This window comes from Ranitomeya variabilis, chromosome 4, assembly GCF_051348905.1.
Source record: "Ranitomeya variabilis isolate aRanVar5 chromosome 4, aRanVar5.hap1, whole genome shotgun sequence".
In the NCBI taxonomy this organism is placed as follows: Eukaryota; Metazoa; Chordata; class Amphibia; order Anura; family Dendrobatidae; genus Ranitomeya; species Ranitomeya variabilis.
In genome coordinates this window covers 476,356,202-476,382,065 of record NC_135235.1, presented here as the reverse complement: position 1 = coordinate 476,382,065, position 25,864 = coordinate 476,356,202, and the positions used below count along the sequence as shown (strand labels likewise).

The 25,864-nt window shown below is 46.5% G+C and overlaps 1 long non-coding RNA gene and 2 other non-coding genes across 3 annotated transcripts; all 3 read right to left on the bottom strand.

Moving 5' to 3' along the window:
- Positions 1-14,617: 14,617 nt before the first annotated feature.
- LOC143765308 (uncharacterized) lies at positions 14,618-21,047 on the bottom strand. The gene is made up of 6 exons (XR_013213361.1): positions 20,969-21,047; positions 19,987-20,038; positions 19,137-19,181; positions 18,893-18,942; positions 18,529-18,584; positions 14,618-15,668 (listed from the first exon to the last, which is right to left on the bottom strand). It is a non-coding gene; the product is annotated as an uncharacterized LOC143765308 (long non-coding RNA).
- Positions 18,666-18,736, bottom strand: LOC143770853 (small nucleolar RNA SNORD49). The gene has a single exon (XR_013214762.1). It is a non-coding gene; the product is annotated as a small nucleolar RNA SNORD49 (small nucleolar RNA).
- Positions 19,015-19,087, bottom strand: LOC143770871 (small nucleolar RNA SNORD65). Its single transcript, XR_013214778.1, has one exon. It is a non-coding gene; the product is annotated as a small nucleolar RNA SNORD65 (small nucleolar RNA).
- Positions 21,048-25,864: the final 4,817 nt, after the last annotated feature.

Genomic DNA, 25,864 nt, shown 5'->3' with positions numbered 1-25,864 from the left:
CTAATCCTATAACACACACACTAGAAATAGCTGTGGAGCGTACCTAACTCTCCCTAGACGCCTCTTCACAGCCTAAGAGCTAACTACCCCTAAAGATAGGAAAATAAGCCTTTCCTTGCCTCAGAGAAATTCCCCAAAGATAAAGGAAGCCCCCACATATATTAACTGTGAGTTAAGAGGAAAGTCACAAACACAGGGATGAAACAGGTTTCAGCAAAGGAGGCCAGACTTACTAAATAGACTGAGGATAGGAAAGGGATCTATGCGGTCAGCACAAAAATCTACAAAAAGCCACGCAGAGTGTGCAAAAAGACCCCCGCACCGACTCACGGTGCGGAGGTGCCACTCTGCAACCCAGAGCTTCCAGCTAGCAAGGAAATATCATGTTAGCAAGCTGGCCAAGAACTTAGCAAGTACTAAGAAATATATTCAGTACACAATGAACAACAAATGAACTAGCAGGGACTTAGCTTCTGCTGGAGTAGACAGGTCATCAGAAAGATCTGAGAGAGATCTGAACCAGTGCAGATACATTGACAGCTGGCATGGAGTAACGATCTGAGTGGAGTTAAATAGAGAAGCCAACCTAGCCGCATACGAGGGCAGCTGAGGAAGCAACCTCAGAACCAGCAGTTCCACTCACAGCCACCAGAGGGAGTCCACGGACAGAACTCGCCGAAGTACCATTCATGACCACAGGAGGGAGTTCGAGAACGGAATTCACAACAGTACCCCCCCTTTGAGGAGGGGTCACCGAACCCTCACCAGAGCCCCCGGGCCGATCCGGACGAGCCAAATGAAAGGCACGAACCAACTCGGCCGCATGGACATCGGAGGCAAAAACCCAGGAATTATCCTCCTGACCATAGCCCTTCCATTTGACCAGGTACTGAAGTTTCCGTCTCGAAATACGAGAATCCAAAATCTTCTCCACCACATACTCCAAATCCCCCTCGACCAACACCGGAGCAGGAGGGTCAACGGAGGGAACCATAGGCGCCACATATCTCTGCAACAACGACCTATGGAACACATTATGGATGGCAAAAGAAGCTGGAAGGGCCAAACGAAACGACACAGGATTGAGAATTTCAGAAATCTTATAAGGACCAATGAAACGAGGCTTAAACTTAGGAGAAGAAACCTTCATAGGGACATGACGAGACGACAACCAAACCAAATCCCCAACACGAAGTCGGGGACCAACACAGCGACGGCGGTTGGCGAAACGTTGAGCCTTCTCCTGGGACAATGTCAAATTGTCCACTACATGAGTCCAAATTTGCTGCAACCTGTCCACCACAGAATCCACACCAGGACAGTCCGAAGGCTCAACCTGCCCTGAAGAAAAACGAGGATGAAAACCAGAATTACAAAAAAAAGGCGAAACCAAAGTAGCCGAACTGGCCCGATTATTAAGGGCGAACTCAGCCAATGGCAAGAAGGTCACCCAATCATCCTGATCAGCAGAAACAAAGCATCTCAGATAGGTCTCCAAAGTCTGATTAGTTCGTTCGGTTTGGCCATTTGTCTGAGGATGGAAAGCCGAAGAGAAAGACAAATCAATGCCCATCTTAGCACAAAAGGACCGCCAAAACCTTGAAACAAACTGGGAACCTCTGTCCGACACGATGTTCTCCGGAATGCCATGCAAACGAACCACATGCTGGAAAAATAGTGGAACCAAATCAGAGGAGGAAGGTAATTTAGGCAAGGGTACCAAATGGACCATCTTAGAGAAGCGATCACAAACCACCCAGATGACCGACATCCTTTGAGAGACAGGGAGATCTGAAATAAAATCCATGGAAACATGCGTCCAAGGCCTTTTCGGGACTGGCAAGGGCAAAAGTAACCCACTGGCACGAGAACAGCAGGGCTTGGCCCGAGCACAAGTCCCACAAGACTGCACAAAAGAACGCACATCCCGCGACAAGGAAGGCCACCAAAAGGACCTAGCCACCAAATTTCTGGTACCAAAAATCCCAGGATGACCAGCCAACACCGAACAATGAATCTCAGAGATAACTCTACTAGTCCATCTATCAGGGACAAACAGTTTCTCTGCAGGACAACGGTCAGGTCTATCAGCCTGAAACTCCTGCAGCACCCGCCGCAAATTAGGCGAGATGGTAGACAGAATTACCCCCTCTTTGAGAATACCAGCCGGCTCAGGAACTCCCGGGGAATCAGGCACAAAACTCCTTGAAAGGGCATCGGCCTTCACATTCTTAGAACCCGGAAGGTATGAAACCACAAAATTGAAACGGGAGAAAAACAGCGACCATCGAGCCTGTCTAGGATTCAACCGCTTAGCAGACTCAAGATAAGTCAAATTCTTGTGATCCGTTAAGACCACTACACGATGCTTGGCTCCCTCAAGCCAATGTCGCCACTCCTCGAACGCCCACTTCATAGCCAACAACTCCCGATTGCTAACATCATAATTACGCTCAGCAGGCGAAAACTTTCTAGAAAAGAAAGCACATGGCTTCATCACAGAGCCATCAGAACATCTTTGAGACAAAACAGCCCCTGCTCCAATCTCAGAAGCATCAACCTCGACCTGAAAAGGGAGCGAAACATCTGGCTGACACAACACAGGGGCCGAAGAGAAACGATGTTTCAACTCCCGAAAAGCCTCAACGGCCGCAGAGGACCAATTCACCACATCAGCACCTTTCTTGGTCAAATCAGTCAACGGTTTAACAGCACTAGAAAAATTAGCAATGAAGCGACGGTAAAAATTAGCAAAGCCCAGGAATTTCTGAAGGCTCTTCACAGATGTAGGCTGAGTCCAATCATAAATGGCCTGAACTTTAACAGGATCCATCTCGATAGTTGAAGGGGAAAAAATGAAGCCCAAAAAGGAAACCTTCTGAACTCCGAAGAGACATTTAGACCCCTTCACAAACAAAGAATTAGCACGAAGAACCTGGAACACCATTCTGACCTGCTTCACATGAGACTCCCAATCATCCGAAAAGACCAAAATATCATCCAAATATACAATAATGAATCTATCCAAATACTTTCGGAAGATGTCATGCATAAAGGACTGAAACACAGATGGAGCATTAGAAAGCCCGAATGGCATCACCAAGTACTCAAAATGGCCCTCGGGCGTATTAAATGCTGTTTTCCATTCATCGCCCTGTTTAATACGCACAAGATTATACGCCCCTCGAAGATCTATCTTGGTGAACCAACTAGCCCCCTTAATCCGAGCAAACAAATCAGATAGTAGAGGCAAAGGGTACTGAAATTTGACCGTGATTTTATTGAGAAGGCGGTAATCTATACAAGGTCTCAGAGAACCATCCTTCTTGGCCACAAAAAAAGAACCCTGCTCCCAACGGTGACGACGACGGGCGAATATGCCCTTTCTCCAAGGACTCCTTTATATAACTCCGCATAGCGGCGTGTTCCGGCACAGATAAATTGAAAAGCCGTCCCTTAGGAAATTTACTACCAGGAATCAAATTAATAGCACAATCACAATCCCTATGAGGAGGTAGGGCACTGGATTTGGGCTCATCAAATACATCTTGGTAATCCAACAAAAACTCAGGGACTTCAGAAGGAGTAGAAGGAGAAATTGACAATAACGGAACGTCACCATGTACCCCTTGACAACCCCAACTGGACACAGACATCGATTTCCAATTCAATACTGGATTATGGACCTGTAGCCATGGCAAACCCAACACGACCACATCATGCAAATTATGCAACACCAAAAAGCGAATATCTTCCTGATGTGCAGGAGCCATGCACATGGTCAACTGAGTCCAGTACTGAGGTTTATTCTTGGCCAAAGGCGTAGCATCAATTCCCCTTAATGGAATAGGATACTGCAAGGGCTCCAAGAAAAAATCACAGCGCCTGGCAAACTCCAAGTCCATCAAATTCAGGGCAGCGCCTGAGTCTACAAATGCCATAACAGAGTAGGATGACAAAGAGCAAATCAGAGTAACGGACAAAAGAAATTTAGGCTGTACAGTACCAATGGTGACAGACCTAGCGAACCGCTTAGTGCGCTTAGGACAATCAGAGATAGCATGAGTGGAGTCACCACAGTAAAAACACAGCCCATTCTGACGTCTGTGTTCTTGCCGTTCAGCTCTGGTCAAAGTCCTATCACATTGCATAGGCTCAGGCCTCTGCTCAGAGGATACCGCCAAATGGCGCACAACCTTGCGTTCACGCAAGCGCCGATCGATCTGAATGGCCAAGGACATTGATTCATTCAGACCAGCAGGCGTGGGAAACCCCACCATAACATCCTTAAGGGCTTCGGAGAGACCTTTTCTGAAAATTGCTGCAAGGGCACACTCATTCCATTGAGTAAGCACAGACCACTTTCTAAACTTCTGGCAATATACCTCCGCTTCATCCTGACCCTGACACAAAGCCAGCAAGACTTTCTCTGCCTGATCCACAGAGTTAGGTTCGTCATAAAGCAATCCAAGCGCCAGAAAAAACGCATCTACATTAAGCAATGCAGGATCTCCTGGCGCAAGGGAGAATGCCCAGTCTTGAGGGTCGCCACGTAACAAAGAAATAATGATTTTTACTTGCTGAATGGGGTCACCAGAGGAGCAGGGTTTCAAAGCAAGAAACAGTTTACAATTATTTTTGAAATTCAGAAATCTAGATCTATCCCCAGAAAACAAATCAGGAATTGGAATTCTAGGCTCTAACATAGGATTCTGAACTACATAATCTTGAATGTTTTGTACCCTTGCAGTGAGTTGATCAACACAAGAGGACCTTGAATGTCCATATCTACACCTGAGTCCTGAACCACCCAGAAGTTAAGGGGAAAAGAAAGACAAAACACACTGCAGAGAAAAAAAAATGGTCTCAGAACTTCTCTTATCCCTCTATTGAGATGCATTAACACTTTGTGGGCCAGTTGTGCTGTTATGAACCTGGTGGTTAGGTGCACCTGGAATGACCTGATGGTTAAACTAAAAGACAGGACAAGCTCTGGGAAGTGGGAACTCTGCTGACCGCAATCCTAATCCTATAACACACACACTAGAAATAGCTGTGGAGCGTACCTAACTCTCCCTAGACGCCTCTTCACAGCCTAAGAGCTAACTACCCCTAAAGATAGGAAAATAAGCCTTTCCTTGCCTCAGAGAAATTCCCCAAAGATAAAGGAAGCCCCCACATATATTAACTGTGAGTTAAGAGGAAAGTCACAAACACAGGGATGAAACAGGTTTCAGCAAAGGAGGCCAGACTTACTAAATAGACTGAGGATAGGAAAGGGATCTATGCGGTCAGCACAAAAATCTACAAAAAGCCACGCAGAGTGTGCAAAAAGACCCCCGCACCGACTCACGGTGCGGAGGTGCCACTCTGCAACCCAGAGCTTCCAGCTAGCAAGGAAATATCATGTTAGCAAGCTGGACAAGAACTTAGCAAGTACTAAGAAATATATTCAGTACACAATGAACAACAAATGAACTAGCAGGGACTTAGCTTCTGCTGGAGTAGACAGGTCATCAGAAAGATCCGAGAGAGATCTGAACCAGTGCAGATACATTGACAGCTGGCATGGAGTAACGATCTGAGTGGAGTTAAATAGAGAAGCCAACCTAGCCGCAAACGAGGGCAGCTGAGGAAGCAACCTCAGAACCAGCAGTTCCACTCACAGCCACCAGAGGGAGTCCACGGACAGAACTCGCCGAAGTACCATTCATGACCACAGGAGGGAGTTCGAGAACGGAATTCACAACACTCCCCACCCCCTGGGACTGGCGTCTGTAGTATCTAACCTGGTGATGTGAGGAAACCACGGGACCCCCTCCCGAAGGGATCTTGTGCCCAACCACCAACGGAGTGAATGTATAACCTCCCGTGGTAGTGTCAGTGTACCTTCCAGATATCCCTGCAATGAATGTTTACTTTCTAAGATGAACCCCTGCAATTCGAGTGGATCTGGGCCCACATCACTGCCGGGATACATGAGATCATGGAGCCCAGGAGGGACATCGCTGGATTTTGTATCGATCTGGAGAGAAGAGTGAGCAATTTTTCCTTCTTTTGCTCTGGCAGGCGAAATTCCTGCTGGACAGAATCGAGCAAGAGACCTAAAAAGATTTGTTTTTTTGTGGCCGCAACCTTTACTTTTCCAGGTTCAAACACCACCCTAAGCTTTCTAAGATGGTGGATGTGTCCTTCACTTGATTGTGGCAATGAGTGAAAGAACGGCTTACTATTAGGAAATCGTCCAGGTACGGGATGACTAGTCTGTTTTGCTCTGAGGTGGGCCGTAACCTCCGCTACCAGCTTCGTGAAAACCCGAGGGGCCACTGCCAGACCAAAGGGAAGGTACTTGTACTGGAAGTGTCTTACGGTGCCTCACACTGGTATCGTCACCCTGACATTTTCTGAACGCTATGTGTATTGGCACGTAGTAATACGCATCCTTCAGGTCCAGGACGGCCATATAGCAATCTGGAGAGACTAGCTAAATTGCCAACTTTATTGACTGCATTTTGAACTTGCCTGCGTTAGGCCGGTTTCACATTAGCATTTCTATGTGCAGCATAGGCCTGCATACTTCTTTCTTCAAGATCCACATGCGTCTTGCGTACCTATATTTAACATTTTGTACACAGGGCATGCGTTGTATGCGGATGCGTCCCCGTGCGTCGTTTTGACGTGCTCGCTGAACGCAACATGTTGCGTTCAACGGGCACATCAAAGCGACGCATGGAGACGCATCCGCATACAAGGCATGTCCCTGCATACACAATGTTAAAAATAAGCAAGACGCATGCGAATCTTAAGGAAAGAAGTACGCTGGCCTACGCTGTGCACAGAAACGCTAGTGTGAAACCAGCCTTAGTGCGGCTAACCCTGGCTGAGTCGGCCGATGCATCTGCCAAGAAGGCCGCCGCTCCCCTGATCATTGGGAGCGTGGTTTTAATGGAGTCACTTCAGATCTCTCCACCCAGGATGTGGCCACGGCTCGAATGGAATGAGCTTTAACACCTTCTGGGATCTCCATGCCACCTTCTGTATAAGCCAGAGATATTGCCTCCCTGATCCATCTAGCTAGTGTGTTTTTAGATACTTTAAATCCTTTTCTAACTCCCTGGAAGGATATAAATAGGGAATTATCTTTTTTCCAAGCGTTTGTAGCTGAAATATATTTAAGAAGACATCTTTTAACATCCAGAGTATGAAATTTATGTTCCTTATCATTAGTGAGATTAGGACAAAATGAGGGAAGAATAACCTCTTGTAACCTATGAAATTGTGAAGCTACCTTTGGAAGATAAAGAGGATCAGGTCTCATAACAACTCTATCTTCCCTAAACTGCATGTACGGAGGCTGTCTGGACAAAGCTTGTATATCACTAATCCTTCTCGTGGATGTAAGTGCAACCAAGAGAGCTATTTTCAAGGGTAGGATTTTGATCGGGGCATCATCAATAGGCTCAAATGGAGCTTGCGTTAAAGCTGAGAGAACAAGATTTAGGTCCCATGGAACTACTTTTGGTTTAATGATTGGTCTAGATCTCGTAACTGCCTTGAAGAACCTGACTATCCAATGATTGCTGGCCAAATTTCTATTTAATAGTGCCCTTAGAGCCGATACTTGAACCCTAAGCGTACTTGTGGCTAGGCCCATATCTAATCCTTTTTGCAGGAATTCTAAAATTTGGTTAATACAGGGTTCCTGACAAATCCGTGTTTCTGAAACTGATAAGAATTTCTTCCAAATCCTGACATAAATGTTTGTTGTAGTCTTTTCTACTTTTAAGTAATGTATTTACCAGGTCCCGCGAAAAACCCCTCCCCCTTAGTAACGACCTTTCAAATTCCACGCCGCTAGATGTAAATTGGCCACTCGTGGATGGAGGATTGGCCCCTGGCAGAGGAGATTTGGTATTTCTGGAAGAATCCATGGCTGGAAAATGGACATTTTCCTCAGCCAAGGAAACCATGATCTTCTGGGTCAGAACGAGGCTATCAGGATTATTCGGGCCCCGTCTTCCCGTATTTTCCTCAGAACTATTGGGATTAAGTTCAGAGGGGGAAACGCATAGGCGAGATTGAAGTGCCATGGAATTAGAAGAGCGTCTACCGCATACGGACTGTCTCTGGGGTTTAAGGAGCAGAATCGATGTAGCTTTCTGTTTTCTCGGTTGGCAAAGAGATCTATGTCTGGACATCCCCACAATTGTATCATCTGATTGAAGATGGATGAGTTTAGTATCCAATCTCCCTGTCTGAGTTGGTTGCGGCTTAGATAGTCGGCCATGATATTGTACTTTCCTTTTATGTGAAGAGCCGTGAGTGATAGTAGATGATTTTCGGCCATCTGAAAAATATGATCCGCGACCTCCATTAATGAACCGGACCGAGTACCTCCTTGATGGTTAATGTAGGCTACGGTACCCTGGTTGTCGGAGCAAAGTCTGACGTGCCAACCCTGTAGGGGTATAAGAAAACTACTTAAAGCGCGTTCTACTGCTAATAACTCCTTTAGATTGGATGACAAACTCTGTTCGGACTGAGACCACAGCCCCTGGACCCAACTACTTTCCAAGTGTGCCCCCCATCCCCTGGGGCTAGCATCTGTAGTTATTATCCGAGTTATAGGATTTGTCCAGGGAACCCCCCTATGTAAATTTGGTCCGTGCGTCCACCAATGTAGTGATTGAATGGATTCAACAGACAATGAAAATTTACTATCAAGATGAGCTTTTACGCGACGGCAATTCAGTAAAACGTCCCACTGTAGTGTTCTAGTATGATATTGAGCCCAGAGAACGCCGGAATACACGATGTGAGTGAACCCAATAGTGACATCGCCCCTCTTACAGAGACTGATGGATTATTAATCATTCTGGTCGCTAGTCGCTGGATACCATCCACTTTTGAATCCGGCAGACGACACTCCTGCTGATTGGAGTCTATGGTAAGACCCAGAAACTCCTGAACTTTTAAAGGCTGTAAACGAGATTTTTTTACATTTATAATCCACCCATATTTGTGTAACAAGGATGTCACCTTCTCCAATTGAATTTTGCAATGTGACTCTGAATGTCCCACAATCAATAAGTCATCTAGATAGGGAACTATTAATATGTCCTGTTCGTGAAGGTGTGCCATAACTTCTACCATGACTTTAGTAAAAACCCGGGGTGCAACTGCGACACCGAAGTGTCGATATTGTAAGTGCTGTACTGAGCCATTTAGTGAAACCGCCACCTTAAGGAACTGTTGGTGATCTACGTGTATCGGGACGTGATAATAGGAGTCTTTCAGATCTAGGACAACCATGAAGCAATTGTTAAAAAGAAGTTTTATTGTCGTCTTTACAGATTCCATTTTAAAAGACGGGACCAGCAAAAATTTATTCAGGCCTTTCAAATTAATGATGGTATGAAAAGATCCGTCAGGTTTTTTGACCAGAAAGAGAGGGGAGTAGAACTCTTTACCTCTTTGTACCAAGGGCATTTTAGGCTACTTTGACACTAGCGTCGTTTGGCCTCCGTCGCAATGCGTCGTTTTGGAGAAAAAACGCATCTTGCAGGATGCGTTTTTTCTCCATTGACATGCATTAGCGACGGATTGCCACACGTCGCATCACGTGGTTACAGTCAGTGAATAATCCCTGACTGTAATGAGCGGTACCACGTGACCGCTCACACAGGAGAAGCTGGCAGCGCGGAGAGGACACAGGAGACATCGCAGGAGCTGGCCGGGTGAGTATTTCTGCGGCAAGAGGCCAGGCGGCGCACTGGGGGGGGGGGGGGTGGACGCGGGGGCACATGCAAACTTTATTATTCACCCCCCCCAAAAAAAAAAAAAAACAACAAACAAACAAACAAAAAAAAAACAACTTTCATTTCTTCTCTCCGGCGGGGAAGAGATGAATTCCGCCTTCAGCACCACACGCGGGGGGGACAGCGCTTAGTGTAGCGCTGTCTCTCCTGCGGGCGGTATGTGCACACGGACGAGAGTGCACACTGTTCTCCGTGTGCACGTGTGCTGTCCGTATTGTGGTCCGCGCTGCCGGTGGAAAACGGACATGTCGACGTGTTTTCAGCACGGACATACGGTCCGTGTGAAAACACGCACATGTGCATAGACCCATTCATTTGAATGGGTCTACGTGTGTCAGTGTCTCCGGTACGTGAGAAAACTGTCACTACACGTACCGGAGACACTGACGTGTGAAAGAGGCCTAAAAGAGGGTCTTCCTAGGTAAGGGAACCGTTTCTTATTATCGCCCGCCTTTTCTAATAGTTCATCAAGAACTGGTCCAAATAAATGTGACCTTTCACATGGAATGCTACACAGTTTTGATCTGGCTTGCAAATCTCCAGGCCAACATTTAATCCATAGAGCTCTACGGGCTGCATTAGAAAGGGATGAAGATCTGGCGGCTAATTTAACAGAATCTGCCGATGCGTCTGACAGAAAAGCTGCTGGAGGGAGGATAAAATCTAATTCCTGGGAGCCTTATTTTTGAGTTGATCCTCTAAGCGGTCAAGCCACACCAACAGTGACCGTGCTGTGCAAGTGGCTGCAATTGCTGGTCTTAGGGATCCTGCTGATGTTTCCCAAGCTCCTTTCAGGAAAACGTCAGCCTTCCTATCTAGCGGATCTTTTAGATTTCCTAGATCTTCAAACGGAAGAGAGGTCCTTTTACACGCCTTGGCCACTGCTGCGTCCAGTTTCGGAGCCTTGTCCCATGAGGACTAAGCTTCCTCCTCGAATGGATAGCTCCTCTTAAATGCAGGTGGAAGCAAGCCTTTCCTTTCGGTTTTTTTCCCACTCCCTTGTAATCAACGTATTTATCTTATCCAACACAAGAAAAGACCTTCAGGATTTTCGATCTAGGCCTTTAAAACATAATGTCCTGCATGGAGCATTCCGACTGGGTCTCCTCGATCCCCATTGTGTTACCGCTTTAACAAGATGGTTAACTCTGTCTAGCGGCAAGCAGGAGTGACCGGAGTCGGTCTCTATGGATGAAGAGGATGACAGAAAGGAATCAGAGCTCAGTTCACCTGAGTCCAAACCCAAATCCGAAACTGGGACCTAATATGTTTGCTTCTCCTGACATCCGTTTTCTGGGACATGGATTTAATAGAACCTTTAACTTCCTGTCTAACCATATACCTTAGAGTGGAAGCAAGGTCAGGTCTTCTTCCTCAATTAAGCGTTGTTTGCAGGGTTTACATAGCTTTCTGTCATGGCCATCTGGGAGTGGTTCCCCACATTCGGCACACTCCGTTTGGCTTTGGCAGAACATTTTCTCCCCTAACAAGGAGAGAGGGAATATAAGGAGGAATAGGAAATCACTAAGTGAACTTTCACGTAGATCACTTATCAAAACGTGCAGTGATTGGTACCGCAATCAGTGGGGGGTCCTTCCTGGCCGGCGATGTTTTACAGCTTGAGGACTTGCTCTGCCTTGATTTTTAGATATTCTTGTCTCCACCAGCGCGACTACTGCCACTAGATCGCCGCTGGGATATAATTCGAGGCTCCACAATGGGCTGAATCTGCTGCTTGTCAGGCAGTGGTGCACCTTGCTCCGGCGACTCCATCACAATGAATCAGAAGCATTCAGCAGTCGTCAGACTCCTCATTAAATACCCCTAAGGTCAGCAGGCTCCAGGTGATCTGCCCGGTACCATGTTTAACTGTTGGGAGTGCCTCCACCAGGGCCACGCCCCGGACCAACCATAAACAGGCTTCCTCCCCCTTCCCCCCCGAAGGCCGATCCTGAGCCCACCGCATAATCGCCGGGTACCTGGATCAGGTGTGGATGCGATAGTAATGCCATCAGCCGGCACGGTCCCACTGCACATGCCCCGCCATCCGGACATGCCCCTTCGGGTCGCGACCGCGGTGAGCGAGCCGATGCGCGGTCGGGGAAGCCAGCACCGCCCGGACCAACGCGCACATCATCGCCAGGCAGCAGACACTGGGAGGACCCCTGGGCATGGCCACAGCAGAGGACCCCATATACTCACCTGGTACCTGACGGCGACGGACCACTTAACCCCTTTCTGACCTCGGACGGGATAGTACGTCCGAGGTCAGAAGTCCCGCTTTGAAGCAGGCTCTGGTGGTGAGCCCGCATCAAAGCTGGGACATGTCAGCTGTTTTGAACAGCTGACATGTGCCCGCAATAGCGGCGGGTGAAATCGTGATTCACCCGCCGCTATTAGCTAGTTAAATGCCGCTGTCAAACGCAGACAGCGGCATTTAACCGGCGCTTCCGGCCGGGAATGAGCGCATCGCCGACACATGATTGGAGGTCGGCGATGCGTCAGAATAACCATAGAGGTCCTTGAGACCTCTATGGTTACTGATCCCCGGTAGGTGTGAGCGCCACCCTGTGGTCGGCGCTCACAGCACACCTGCATTTCTGCTGCATAGCAGTGATCTTATGATCGCTGCTATGTAGCAGAGCCAATCGCGTTGTGCCAGCTTCTAGCCTCCCATGGGATATAAAAGTTTAAATCACCCCCTTTCTCCCCAATGAAAATATATATAAAAAAAAAAAAAATATATATATCAAACCTGCACATATTTGGTATCGCCGCGTTCAGAATCGCCCGATCAATAATAATAAAAAAAAAACCATTAACCTGATCGCTAAACGGTGTAGCGAGAGAGGAAAAAAAAAAAAAAAAAAAAAAAAAAAAAAAAAATCGAAATGCCAGAATTACTTTTTTTGGTCTCCGCGACATTGCATTAAAATGCAATAACAGGCGATCAAAAGAACGTATCTGCACCGAAATGGTATCCTTAAAAACGCCAGCTCGGCACGCAAAAAATAAGCCCTCAACCGACCCCAGATCATGAAAAATTGGAGACGCTACGAGTATCGGAAAAAGGTGCAATTTATTTTTTTTTTAGCAAAGTTTGGGATTTTTATTTCACCACTTAAATAAATAACCTAGTCATGTTAGGTGTCTATGAACTCGTACTGACCTGGAGAATCATAATGGCAGGTCAGTTGTAGCATTTAGTGAACCTAGCAAAAAAGCCAAACAAAAAACCAAGTGTGGGACTGCACTTTTTTTTTTTGCAATTTCACCACAATTGGAGGAATTTTTTTTCCCGTTTTCTAGTACACGACATGGTGAAACCAATGATGTCATTCAAAAGTACAACTTGTCCCGCAAAAAATAAACCCTCACATGGCCAAGTTGACGGGGAAAAAAAAAAAAGTTATGGCTCTGGGAAGGAGGGGAGCAAAAAACAAACACAGAAATCCCAAGGTCATGAAGGGGTTAAGAGGCAAGCATTTAAATAAAAGCTACCCCTCTGCTGACACCGACACCAGCAGTTCCCCTGCAGTGTGGTGCTTCCGGCATCCTTGATAGACCGAGGTAGGGGACCGCCGCTACGTGAATTGGCCTGCCAGGACTGGGTTATCTTCATTTCTTCGACCTTCTTCATAAGGCCTGTCTGAAGAGGTTCCCCTGTCAGGGACAGGAAACCAACTGATGCGGGAAAGAGGTGCTGCCCTTTATGTCTGTAGGTTTCCTGTCCCTGAAGGGTGGATCCTCTCTCATGGTGCTGTCATGGCGACTGAATAAAAGTGCAATCCCATACTGGTTTTGTGTGGCTTTTCTGCTAGGTTCACTAAATGCTAGAACTGACCTGAAATTATTGTTCTCCAGGTCATTACGTGTTCATAGACAAAACATGTCTAGGTTCTCTTTTATCTAAGGAAAAAAAACAAAAAAACCCCTCAATTTTCTGATACCCATAGCATCTCCATTTTTTGTGATCTGGGGTCGGTGAGGGCTTATTTTTTTTTTTTTGCGTACTGAGTTGACATTTTTATTTATACCACTTTTGTGCAGATACGTTCTTTTGATCGCCCGTTATTGCATCTTAAGGCAATGTCGCTGCGACCAAATAAAAAAAAAAAAAAAAGGCCATTTTGATTTCTCTCTTTACACCATTTAGCGATCAGGTTTATTTTTTTTTTTATTGATAGATTTGGTATCGCCATGTTCAGAATCACCACCCAATGTGTGTTTGATTTTTTTATCGTTTTATTTTGACTGGGGCGAAAGGGGGATGATTTGAACTTATTATATTTTTAAACACTTAAAATTTTGGCAGGCTTCAATAGCCTCCATGGGAGGCTAGAAGCATCCACCACTATGCAGCAGAACAGCATTGCTTTGAGCACCGACCACAGGGTGGTGCTCATAGCAATCTGCCATCAACAACCATAGAAGTTTTGAGGTGGCAATGCACCGCTGACCCCCAATCACGTGACAGGGTCAGCGGTGCACATATGCACATACTTCCAGCTGCGCTTGTTAAATGCCACCGTCACAGAGTTTGACAGCGGCATTTAACTAGTTAATGGGCACGATATTCTGCTCATGCCCATGTCCGCTATTAAAAACAGCTGACATGTGGCTTTGAGGTGGGCTCACCGCCGGAGCCCGCCTTAAAGCGGGGGATACTGCCAGCTGATGTACTATCCCGTCACCTGGCAGAAAGGGGTTAAATAAATAGGTCCAGAAATATTTCAGTGACTAAATAGTTGGCCTCTGAATGACACTATTTTGGATTTAAAATGAAACGGAGATTCAAATTGAAGACATTCAAGTTTAATTAAAGTATCCTGTGAAATATGCAAAAAGTCAAACTTTTTCTACAAAGCCTCATTTAAGCTTAAAATTGGACAGATCACACATTTTAGTTTTATTTTATACTTTGCTGGCAAAGAATTCTCTGCAATGACTGCCTTAAAGAGGTTGTCCACTACTTCTACATTTGACCTACCTTGAGGCTAGGCCATCAATGTCTGATCTGGCTTCGTCTGACTACTTGCCGCTCAGCGGTTACCAATGTCGGCCAGAAATACTCACCTGCCGAGCTGCTCCTTTTAGTGGATGAGGCTTGGAACTGCACAGCTGCCTCATATTGAAATTAAAAAAGGAGGCAAGTGTGCAGTACTGTGCAACAGCCACTACAAGTAGAGTCACAGGTCAGCAAGTGAGTACACCTGGCTGATGGCAGACACTGCTAACAGCTGATCAGTGTGGGTGGGGGGGATGTCAGGTGTTAGACCCTGGCCGATCAGACAGGCAGAGGTTGTCTATTACTTTTACATTAACCCAAGTCTAAAAGCCATGGACATCACCAAACCATGGCTTTCCTCCTGCGTGATGCTTTGCCCAGCTTTTTTTCTGGGCGGCTTTCACATGATGTTTTCTGTCATTGTTCATTGGGGTTTACAATACAAATCAAACAACCTTGCTACATTTGCATCTGAGCACAAACTATCGCCCTGTACACTTCAGAATTCATCTGGCTGCTTCTGTCTTCAGTCACTGAAGAGATTTCAATACTGAAAACCCCATTTACTGGTGGGGAGTTCTTCACTTGGGTGCATGTTGTGAAAGGGATTTTTCTTCACCATGGAAAGGATTCTTCATTCATTCACCACCGATGTTCCATGGACATATGGGCCTTTTCTGCAGAATGTACAAACATGTTCCCTTGGCCACAGAGCACTTCTATCGGATAGGTCTTTTCAGACTAATGTGTTTCACTTCCGTTGAGAGTTTTTGGCCACATGTGATCACAGCAACCACTTTCAAGAGCTAATGTCAACTGCAGCAATGCCAACTGCTTGGAATCTAGAAAGAAATGAATTTGTCAATAGAAAAAAAAAAAAAAAACACTTTAAGACTAAAAACTTAACAGTTAAAAAATAAATCTGCAGATTGGTTGCTTTTTCTTTCCTGACTCCTATTCCCCTATACTGTAAAAATCAGCTAACAATTTTTAATGTATTATTCACTTAAGTCGTGCCACTTATTTTGCCCCCTGCAGATTTGAATCTTAAAGGGTCACTGTCACCCCCTCCAGCCGTTATAAACTAAAAGCCACCTTGTGCAGCAGTAATGCTTTATTCTAACAAGGTGGCTCTTAGTTTTTGGTGCATGTATTCACAAAATAAAGCGTTTTATAACTTCTCCAAAATACCTGTCTTTCGCCAGGGAGGCAGGTCCTCACCCCCTGCTTGAAACGCCACACTGCCGTCACTCAAATCTTCAGGGGCGCCGGCCCCTCCACGCCGTTTTCGCATGAAATCCGGCACCTGCGCTGTGTAGTACTGTCTGGTGCAGGCGCAGTGAGCTCTGGCCGTCTGACGTCACAGCCAGGCTTGCAGACTGCGCCTGTGTGGCCACCCACTTTGTGAATCCCAGCCCCGCAGTGTGTTATGCATTATGCAGAGTGCGGGGCTGGGATTCACAAGCAGGGCAGCCGCACAGGCGCAGTCTGCAAGACTGCTTTGGAGGTCAGACTGCCAGAGCTCTCTGCGCCTGCACCAGACAGTACTACACAGCGCAGTAAAGGCACAGATGATTGACCTCGGGGAGACCAAAACATCCAACACCGCGGAGACACCATCACGTGTTTCTCAACGCAGTGATCCAGAACACTGCCCCCATCCCTTATGGGAAATATGCAAATGCATGTAGAGGAGCTGCGGAGACACCATCACGTGTTTCTCAACGCAAGCAGTGAATAGCCAGGCCTTTCCCCGGGAAGGAACAACCACGGGAAGGGCAGCCTCCAATAAAACAGCACGGAGGGGGTGGCGCCCCTGAAGATTGGAGTGACGGCAGTGTGGCGTTTCAAGCAGGGGGGTGAGGACCTGCCTCCCTGGCGAAAGACCGGTATTTTGGAGAAGTTATAAAACGCTTTATTTTGGGAATACATGCACCAAAAACTAAAAGCCACCTTGTTAGAATGCAGCTTTAGGGTATGTGCACACGTCAGGATTTTGTCAGGATTTTTCATCAGGTTTTGTAGCCAAAACCAGGAGTGGGTGATAAATGCAGAAGTGGTGCATATGTTTCTATTATACTTTTCCTCTAATTGTTCCACTCCTGGTTTTGGCTACAAATCCTGATGAAAAATCCTGACAAAATCCTGATGTGTGCACATAGCCTTACTGCTGCACAAGGTGGCTCTTTTAGTTTATAACGGCTGGAGGGGGTGACCGTGGCCCTTTAAGGCAAATTTCACAAATCAGTATTTGGTCAGCATTTTACATCAGTATTTGTAAGCCAAAGCCAGGAGTGGGTGAGAAATACAGAAGTGGTGATGTGTTTTTATTATACTTTTTCTCTAATTGTAAGCCAGGAGTGGAACAAATCCTGATAAAACACTGACCAATTACTGAAAGTGTGGCCTTAAGTTGTTTTTCTCAAATCTGCATGTCAATTTCAGTGTTCTCACCCATCCAAATGAATAGTAAAAACCAATGTTTTCCTACCAACACTCCAGTAGATTTTTTTCTCCGCAATAACCAAAGGTGTTCACATACCCTTAGGAAGTTTCTCTAAGATCACTCATTACTCTAATTAGCCTCACATCAAAGGCTGGTCACCATGCAGGAGTCCACACTATGGCCTAGAACCACTAACAGCTCTTGGACCTGATCAGCATCACAAGTCATGCTGGCCCCAGACTGGGTTAAAAAAAAAAAAAAAGTGTACACCAATAACTAGTGTTGAGTGATACCTTCCGATACTTGAAAGTATCGGTATCGGATAGTATCAGCCGATATCCGAAAAATATTGGATATCGCTGATACCCGATACCAATACAAGTCAATGGGACACAAGTATCGGAAGGTATCCTGGATGGTTCCCAGGGTCTGAAGGAGAGGAAACTCTCCTTCAGGCCCTGGGATCCATATTCATGTAAAAAATAAAGAACTACAATAAAAAATATGGATATACTCACCCGTCCGGCGGCCCCTGGACCTTACCGATGTAACCGGCAGCCTCCGTTCCCAAGAAGGAGTTTAGGACCTGCGATGACGTCGCAGCTTGTGATTGGTCATGTGACTGCTCACGCGACCAATCACAAGCCGTGACGTCATCGAAGGTCCTAAACTCCTCATTCTTAGGAATGGAGGCTGCCGGTTACATCGGTAAGGTCCAGGGGCCGCCGGATGGGTGAGTATATCCATATTTTTTTATTATAATTCTTTATTTTTTACATGAATATGGATCCCAGGGCCTGAAGGAGAGTCCTCTCCTCCAGACCCTGGGAACCATACACTGGGAACTTCCGATTCCGATATCACAAAAATATCGGAACTCGGTATCGGAATTCCGATACCGCAAATATCGGCCGATACTTGCGGTATCGGAATGCTCAACACTACCAATAACATGAAAACTAGGTGTTATGGTACAAGTTGTACAGTACTGTCATGATTAATTTTAGCTCTCAACTGACTTCCAGGGTAAAAGCAGCACTTTGAAAGGTCTCAGAAGCTTGACTGCCAACAATTACTTCTACTATGCAACACATTCAAAGTAGGGAACCAGCCAAAAGTCAAGTGTACTTATACCAGATTAAAAAGTATGATGAGCGGCCTCAGTTATTGAATGTCTTCATGTATAACATGTCAGACAGGGATAACGTAACATCACAGGCTCTCCAAACTACATATAGACCCACAGTCGTGCTTACCTGACCTCCACGTACATCTTGTTGCATCTGGTAGATACTGTAAAAGTTAGGGGATTCTAGAAAAAAAACAAACAAACGTATAAAATGTAAGATCTCAACATACTACCGCAAGTCTCTAGAAGTAAGGAGATAGGGACAATCAGCAGGAATGTTCCTCGTCAGTTATCGCATCTGACGGCACTTCCTATTTCCTGGTTTCATCATGTCACCAACCAAGAGTAACAAAGAGGGTCAGGTCATATTAAATCGAGCAGGTACCAAACATATACGCTGCCATAAAGCAAATCCATAATACAGCAATCTGATCACAGTCTAGAGGCCAAGCAGTATGGTGATCATTGTAGACAATGAAATTGAAAGTTACCTTCCAGTTCCGCACTTCTCTGGCTTTTCCCCGAACCAATGCACTCATGCCTGAAAGATACAAGAGCCCAATCAGCACATTATATACCACATCCATAGCATTAACCACTACACACATCACATGCTCAGAGAGACCTGTGTCACCACCTACAGTCTGACGGTAATTCCAGCTATTTATAGGTTAATCTCATCATGGCAGGACACCGGCAGCAGACATGTACAAGAAATATAAGCTATGACCTTACCTTTGGCAACATTAGGTCATGGCAGCCTTATCCTACAATGGACACCTGCAAGAGATTCAGGAGAATTAGTCTACATGCCCTCAGGTGGGAAATGGCTAATAATCCCAAGAAAAGCCTCAGTAAGTACAGTGTCCCTCATTATTTCAGACAGGGATAACAAGGCATCATCGGCTTTATACATGACAGGTAAATCAGCACATTCACCCAGAACTGACAGACAGAATACATTGGACACGTGTGGATTGGAACATGTCATATAGGGAATAGGTAGGATGTATAAGGAACGCTATGTGACCACTCCAATTATGTATACTATTAAAACCAGACCAAGCAATCACTAGAGCACAGCTATTGGGAATAAGGGATTACCAGGAGACAAAGTGGCAGCAATCATGAGATTACTGGTCAGATCAGACATGGTCATTACACAGTTATAAGATTCTCAGCACAGGAACATTTTATTTTTTAAAACATCCAGTTGTGGAAATTATTCTTCAAACACCCATTGATTAAAGTTAACAAGTTAGCATGGGCACCAGGTGTCATGAAAGTGCAGGACTATCAACTTATCAAAAAATGTGCACTGTTTCACATAATTGTGAAAAAGTGTTCATAGAACACATGAACCCAGTTATCCCCCATTTATACATCTAGCGATCACCCATCATGAGCAGGTGATGGGATTTTTTTGTGCCATTAATGTTGCTGGCATCAGATTACCGCGTGGTTCTGTCCCCATCATTGTCAGTGTGTAAACCAGGCCATAGAGACCAATCAACTTTTATAAGTCTTACTGCTCCAGAAGGCGAAGTCCTAATACATCATGACACAAGTATTCGACAGAACTCACCGAATGTCAGCCTGGGTCCATCTGCTCCATAACGGACCTCTGGAGAGCAGCCCTATAAAGGGAGAACATTACTGGTATAGTGAGAATCATTGGATGAGAAACCAGCGCCCAGCAATATCAACGTCCAGCAATATCAACGTCCATCAATTACACTGCGCCAATCTTTATAGGAAACCACCAGTTCCTGACTGGGGGTCTCCTGGCCTGTATAGCTATAAGAGCTAGCTATAAGAGCTGGTGCACGTGTGGACTGGAGACCATGCTAAGGCCCAGGCCATTTCTGCCACACTGATCACATTCTAAGGCTACGTTCACACTAGCGTTGTGCGCCGTTGCGTCGGCGATGCAACGCACAACGCACGCAAAAACGCACGCAAAAACGCTGCGTTTTGCGACGCATGCGTCGGTTTTTGCCGAAAATCGGACGCAAGAAAAATGCAACTTGTTGCGTTTTCTTGGTCCGACGCTTGCGGCAAAAAAGACGCATGTGTTGCACAACGCAACAAAAAAAAACGCATGCGTCCCCCATGTTAAGTATAGGGGCGCATGACGCATGCGTCGCCGCTGCGTCGCCGACGCAAACCCGACGCACATTAGCTTAACGCTAATGTGAACGTAGCCTAAAAGACCCCTAGCACTGATATAGGCTGAGCAACTCCCCACAGAAGCCCCCCATAAATACAGCCAGCCCCAGTCTCCAGTTATGCTATTAACAGCTGTCGCTAAATGTGCAGAATTGGCTTTCAGCCCACCCACTCAGTGTACGAGCACAGAAGACATGGCAGTGCCGCCTACAGCTCCGTCACCTACAGCACTACAACTCCCAGCCTCCGTGCAGCAATGTCAGGGGATACACGTGGGACATATCCCGGATGTGCACTGCCGGAGCGTGCACACGGGGGGCTCTGCGGAGACAGCAAGAGCATGAGCACTCTGTCAGTGGGAGTGTAGGGCAGACCCCAGAAGCCCCTCCAATGCCCACCTGGCCAGGATGGCCTCAGATTGCCAACACCGCATTTTCCACCTCTCCTCCTCGGCCGCCGCTGTGCAAGAGACCAAACAGAGCCGTAAAGCAAACCTTTATAGCATGTAAATCACGTCTGCGGTTATCGCGATACTACACAAAGCCTTTCGGGAATTGTAGTTCTTAGCTAGGACGCATGCTCACTTCTGTAAAGGAGCTCCTAGATTCAATATCATCCTGGTAAGTGATGACATGAGGTAAAGCCGCCTTATTTTTACACCTGTGAATGAATTTGACGAAAATGTAATCGTTTTTCTTACTCACACTAAGATAACGGGTAATGCTGCAGAGTGACCACTAAGTGGCGCTGTTTAACAATATGTGAGCATCGTAATGCCGCACAATGGCCACTACGTGGCACTGTTTAGCTATAGCTGAGCCTTGTAATGTGGGAGAGTGACCACTAAGTGGCGACCTTTATATATGAGTAAAACAATATATATGGTAATATAAGTGAATGTTGCTGTACATTGTTGCGTTGGGAAATGTCACCTGTGTGACAGGGTCAGCCATGATGAGGTCAGCCATGAAGTGAAGTATTGCTGATGGCATGAAGATCCACTAGAGGCTCGAAATGCTGAACCGCTGATGTGCAGAGATAATGAGATTTCAGGCTTTGCATATTACTGCGCCATTAAGCCGGCAGTTAATTAGAAATTAAATGGACGATTACCCTCCTATAGAGAGATAAAGGCATAATGGAGTCCAGCATCTGTATCACTGATCCTTTGGTGCTATCTCCCCCAGCCCAATATTAAAGGTAATGTTCCCATCGTTCTCCTCCGATCTCCTTATTTACAAGGAGTAACTTGGAATTTGTGCGGTTTGGGTTTGGCTGCTGGACCGCGGCCATAGTCGCTCTGGAGAAAAGTGTGATGCCATCCTGGTAACCGGCGCTTAGGGTTTTCTTTTTCCATTAATAAATAATTCTTCCTATTATACACAGAAGACGTCACTTTGCAGAATGAATAAACCAGGAAGGTGCTGTAGATACAGATTTTACAATAAATCTATTTGTAAGCTGCTTTTTGCCAGGCGCACACTTGGTGGTAGTACCGCATCATAAAACCATAAAATGGCCGCACCACAATGTGACATTCTGGTAATCTGGAAGCCACTGACCCTGCAGTGCTGATTATATGTCCTGTAACTAGACATTCCCATGATGAATTAGCCAGGTAATGACTCCATAGTCCGGCCCTGGCATTTCATTGGGTAAGTTCACACAGGTCCGACGCGCTGCTGACGATTATCTGCTCAGATTTTCTGGAAGAAAAATCCCCAGCGTGTTACAGTATCAGTAAAGTGGGTGAGATTATCCCCAATACAATCCAGACAAATTCCATGATAAATGACTTTCATGCGATTCAAACAGGTTTTTCTGCTCCATTAACATCCCATGTGAACATATCAGAAATTCAAGAAATGGATCTCTGATTTTTCCATGGAAATAAAGTGGCCAACACCACAAATACCAGTGATAGGGAACAGAGTGGTGTGTAAAGGATGAGAAAAGCCTTTGTGTCAGGGATATAACTAGAACAGCCAGAGCCACATACTGAAGTTTTGAATGTGGACCCCGCTCATCATTGTCTGGGCTTACAATAACGATGGCCAGTTTAACACACCTTATATGCACTTTATATGGGCTATAATCCCTTATCCAATTGCCTGCACTAGGACTAGCAGGGATAGCCGGCGAGGAGCAGGGGCGCCATTTTCATCCTCTGTAATGCCGGGTTCACATTAACGTTTCTGTGCGCAGTGTATGATCCATATAGATCCGCATGCGTCATGTGTACATATCTTTAACATGGTGTACGCAGGGACATGCATTTGCATGCGGATTCGTACACACGCATCATTTCGCGGTGTGCGGCGGTGTGCGGTGAACGCAACATTGTGCATTTTTTGAGGCGTCAAATATTGCGCTATCATGCGCATGCAAATGATTGCGGATGAGTAAAAAACGCATTACTGTCTATGGGAACACATTGGTACACAAGGACATGCGTACGCATGCGTACTTTAGACTGAACATGTCCAGGAACTGGTATAAAAGGGGTGAGGACACAGCAATTTCATTACTCTCAAGACTCTGGATGCAAGCACAACACTTTGGATGTAAGTATAGAAGCTTTGAAAATGTCTGTTTATCTTTGCAGTCTGTACTCTGTACTAATTTTTTTCTGTTCCTTGTAGACTGTTTGCTGCTCCGGTCCTGGTGCTGCCGTCCTGGTGCTGCCTGACTGCTGCTGCCGTCCTGGTGCTGCCTGACTGCTGCTGCATGATGCTGCTGCCTGACTGCTGCTGCCTGACTGCTGTGCTGTTGGACTACTGCCTGTAATGTAAGTATTGGTGTCCATTGTTCTTTTTTTTGTGTGTGTTAAATCATGTATTTTCTTTACAGGTACCTGACACTGCAGAAGAGCAGGAGCAGTCAAGTGGAAATGATTCTTCCCAGGGTCGTCGGCCTCAAGTTGCTGAGGAGGAAAGACGGGGTGTAAGTAGCCTTTATTAGAGTTGTAATTGAATTGGTTTTCAGTTTTACTTACAAATTCTTTTTTTGTATTTCATCTATACGTTCCACAACGTGAGGAAGGACAACGTGACATAGATAACAACCTACTTATTCAAGCTGTGCAAGAGCGAGCAGCGTTGTGGGACCCCCGTGATCGGAATCATGCCGACTCAGCCTTGATCTGACAACTCTTTGAAGAAGTGGCAACATCGCTGCTGGCTGATTGGGACCATGCCATGCCACATGCCAAAAAGGATTTCGTAAGTATTGTAATGTTGTCTGACGCGGCAGTGAACCTGTTAATGTAGCTGCATTGTTTTACAATTAATTTTTTCCTTATTTTTCCTCTTCACAGTGAAGAGAATAAAAGTCCGTTGGCGCTTGATGAATGATCGCTTCAATAAGGACATGAGAGAGAGATACGGGTTTGAAGTGGTGCTGCTCGAAAACTAACAAAATATAAGTGCCATCTTCAGCTTTCTTTTCTGAAGCCTGCGGTTGCTCAGCGAATGTATCTTTTGTGTTGTCTTACTATTATTTAAACTTTTAATTTTTTCACAAATGTTTTTCATTTATTTTCCACAAAGAACCTGCAGCACCACACAACCTGGATCGTCCTCTGTTGGAGCGGCCCCTCATTGACCAGCCAACGAACAGGCACAATCCCAATCATCCATCAACGATGGAGCAACCAGGCAGGCTTCACAGGCTGGGGAACAGGAAGCCGGTCCATCTGGTTTTCCGCTCTCCCAGCCCTCTGCCACTACTTTACTTGGGTCTGCTTGTCAGCGGCAGAGGGCCTTGGAGAGGACTGTCATGTCCGAGTTTATTCACTTAAGCTCGGTCTTCCAGGCTGGGATGAAGGCGGTTGTAGAAAGACTGGATAGTGGGTTCACTCAGGTGAACACACTTTTCCAGGAAGTCCACTGACGCCTTGACCGCCTGAAAGCCGACCTTAATAGACCGGTGAAACATTATTTTTCCGCTATAGAACAGGCGTGACGGAAAACCTTAGTCCTGATCTCCAGCTGTATGTGATGAAGGCCTGTGAGGCTGCTTACACCGAGGCCATGCAGCGGTCCAGATATCAGCAGCATGCACAAACTTCATTCACTACAGGGCAACAAGCTCCAGCACAGCATCAGTGGCAGAATCCACCAGCACTTTTCCCAACATCACAAGTCAAGGACTTGGATACCAGTATTATGGCGCACTGCGATACTCACCTTGCTTCCCGGGTCCCTGGCCGCGTCCCTCTTCCTCCTCTTCCGGGTCCTTGGCCGCACCAGGGATCCCGTTCCCCGCACATGTGCACTAGGCCGCTTAGGTCGCAGTCGCGTGCACTCCCGGCTTCTTTATGCTGCCGGGTTGTACTGACCCTGAAGCGCTGTTCTGCCTGGGCAGTGGCCTCCGGATATATCAGGTAGCTTCCTGCTAGAGGAAGCACCTGATTATTATTGTGCCTTTCCGTGCTCCATCCAGGTCCACTAAGGTTTCTGTACGTCAGGTCCCAGTACGCTTCCAGTGTGTGCGTGCTCTGCTCTGTCCCTGCACGCTTCCAGTGTGTGCGTGCTCTGCTCAGTCCCTGTATGCTTCCAGTGCGTGCTCTGCTCTGTCCCTGTGTCCCTGTACGCTTCTAGTGCGTGCATGCTCTGCTCAGTCCCTGTACGCTTCCAGTGCGTGCGTGCTCTGCTCAGTGCCTGTATGCTTCCAGTGCGTGCTCTGCTCTGTCCCAGTACGCTTCTAGTGCGTGCATGCTCTGCTCAGTCCCTGTACGCTTCCAGTGCATGCTCTGCTCTGTCCCTGTACACTTCCAGTGCGTGCTATGCTCAGTCCCTGTATGCTTCCAGTGCATGCTCTGTTCTGTCCCTGTACGCTTCCAGTGCTTGTGTACTCTGCTCAGTCCCTGTACCCTTCCAGTGTGTGCTCTGCTCTGTCCCTGTATGTTTCCAGTGTGTGCGTGCTCTGCTCAGTCCCTGTACACATACAGTACGTGCTCTGCTCCATCCAGGATCTGGTACCCTCCATGTGAACCCTGCCGTGTCCTGAGTCCCGGGTTTTCTCTTTGACTTCTCCGCCCATCTGGTCCTTGGTGAGTACCCTGATTCTCCTCGTTGTCCTCGATCCGCCTCTCTGGCACAAGCTGTCAAGGTGTATCTCCCTCCTAGGCATGCCCCTAACGGTCCCTGTATAGGGGTCGGTTCCACCTGGTCAGCTCTCCTGGGAACGGTCGTCAACACGATCCTGTGGGTCCACTCCAGGAATCATAACAACCAGTCTGCTCACCAAGTGACCTATCCACCACCACCATCGCTGGACATTAGGACCAGACC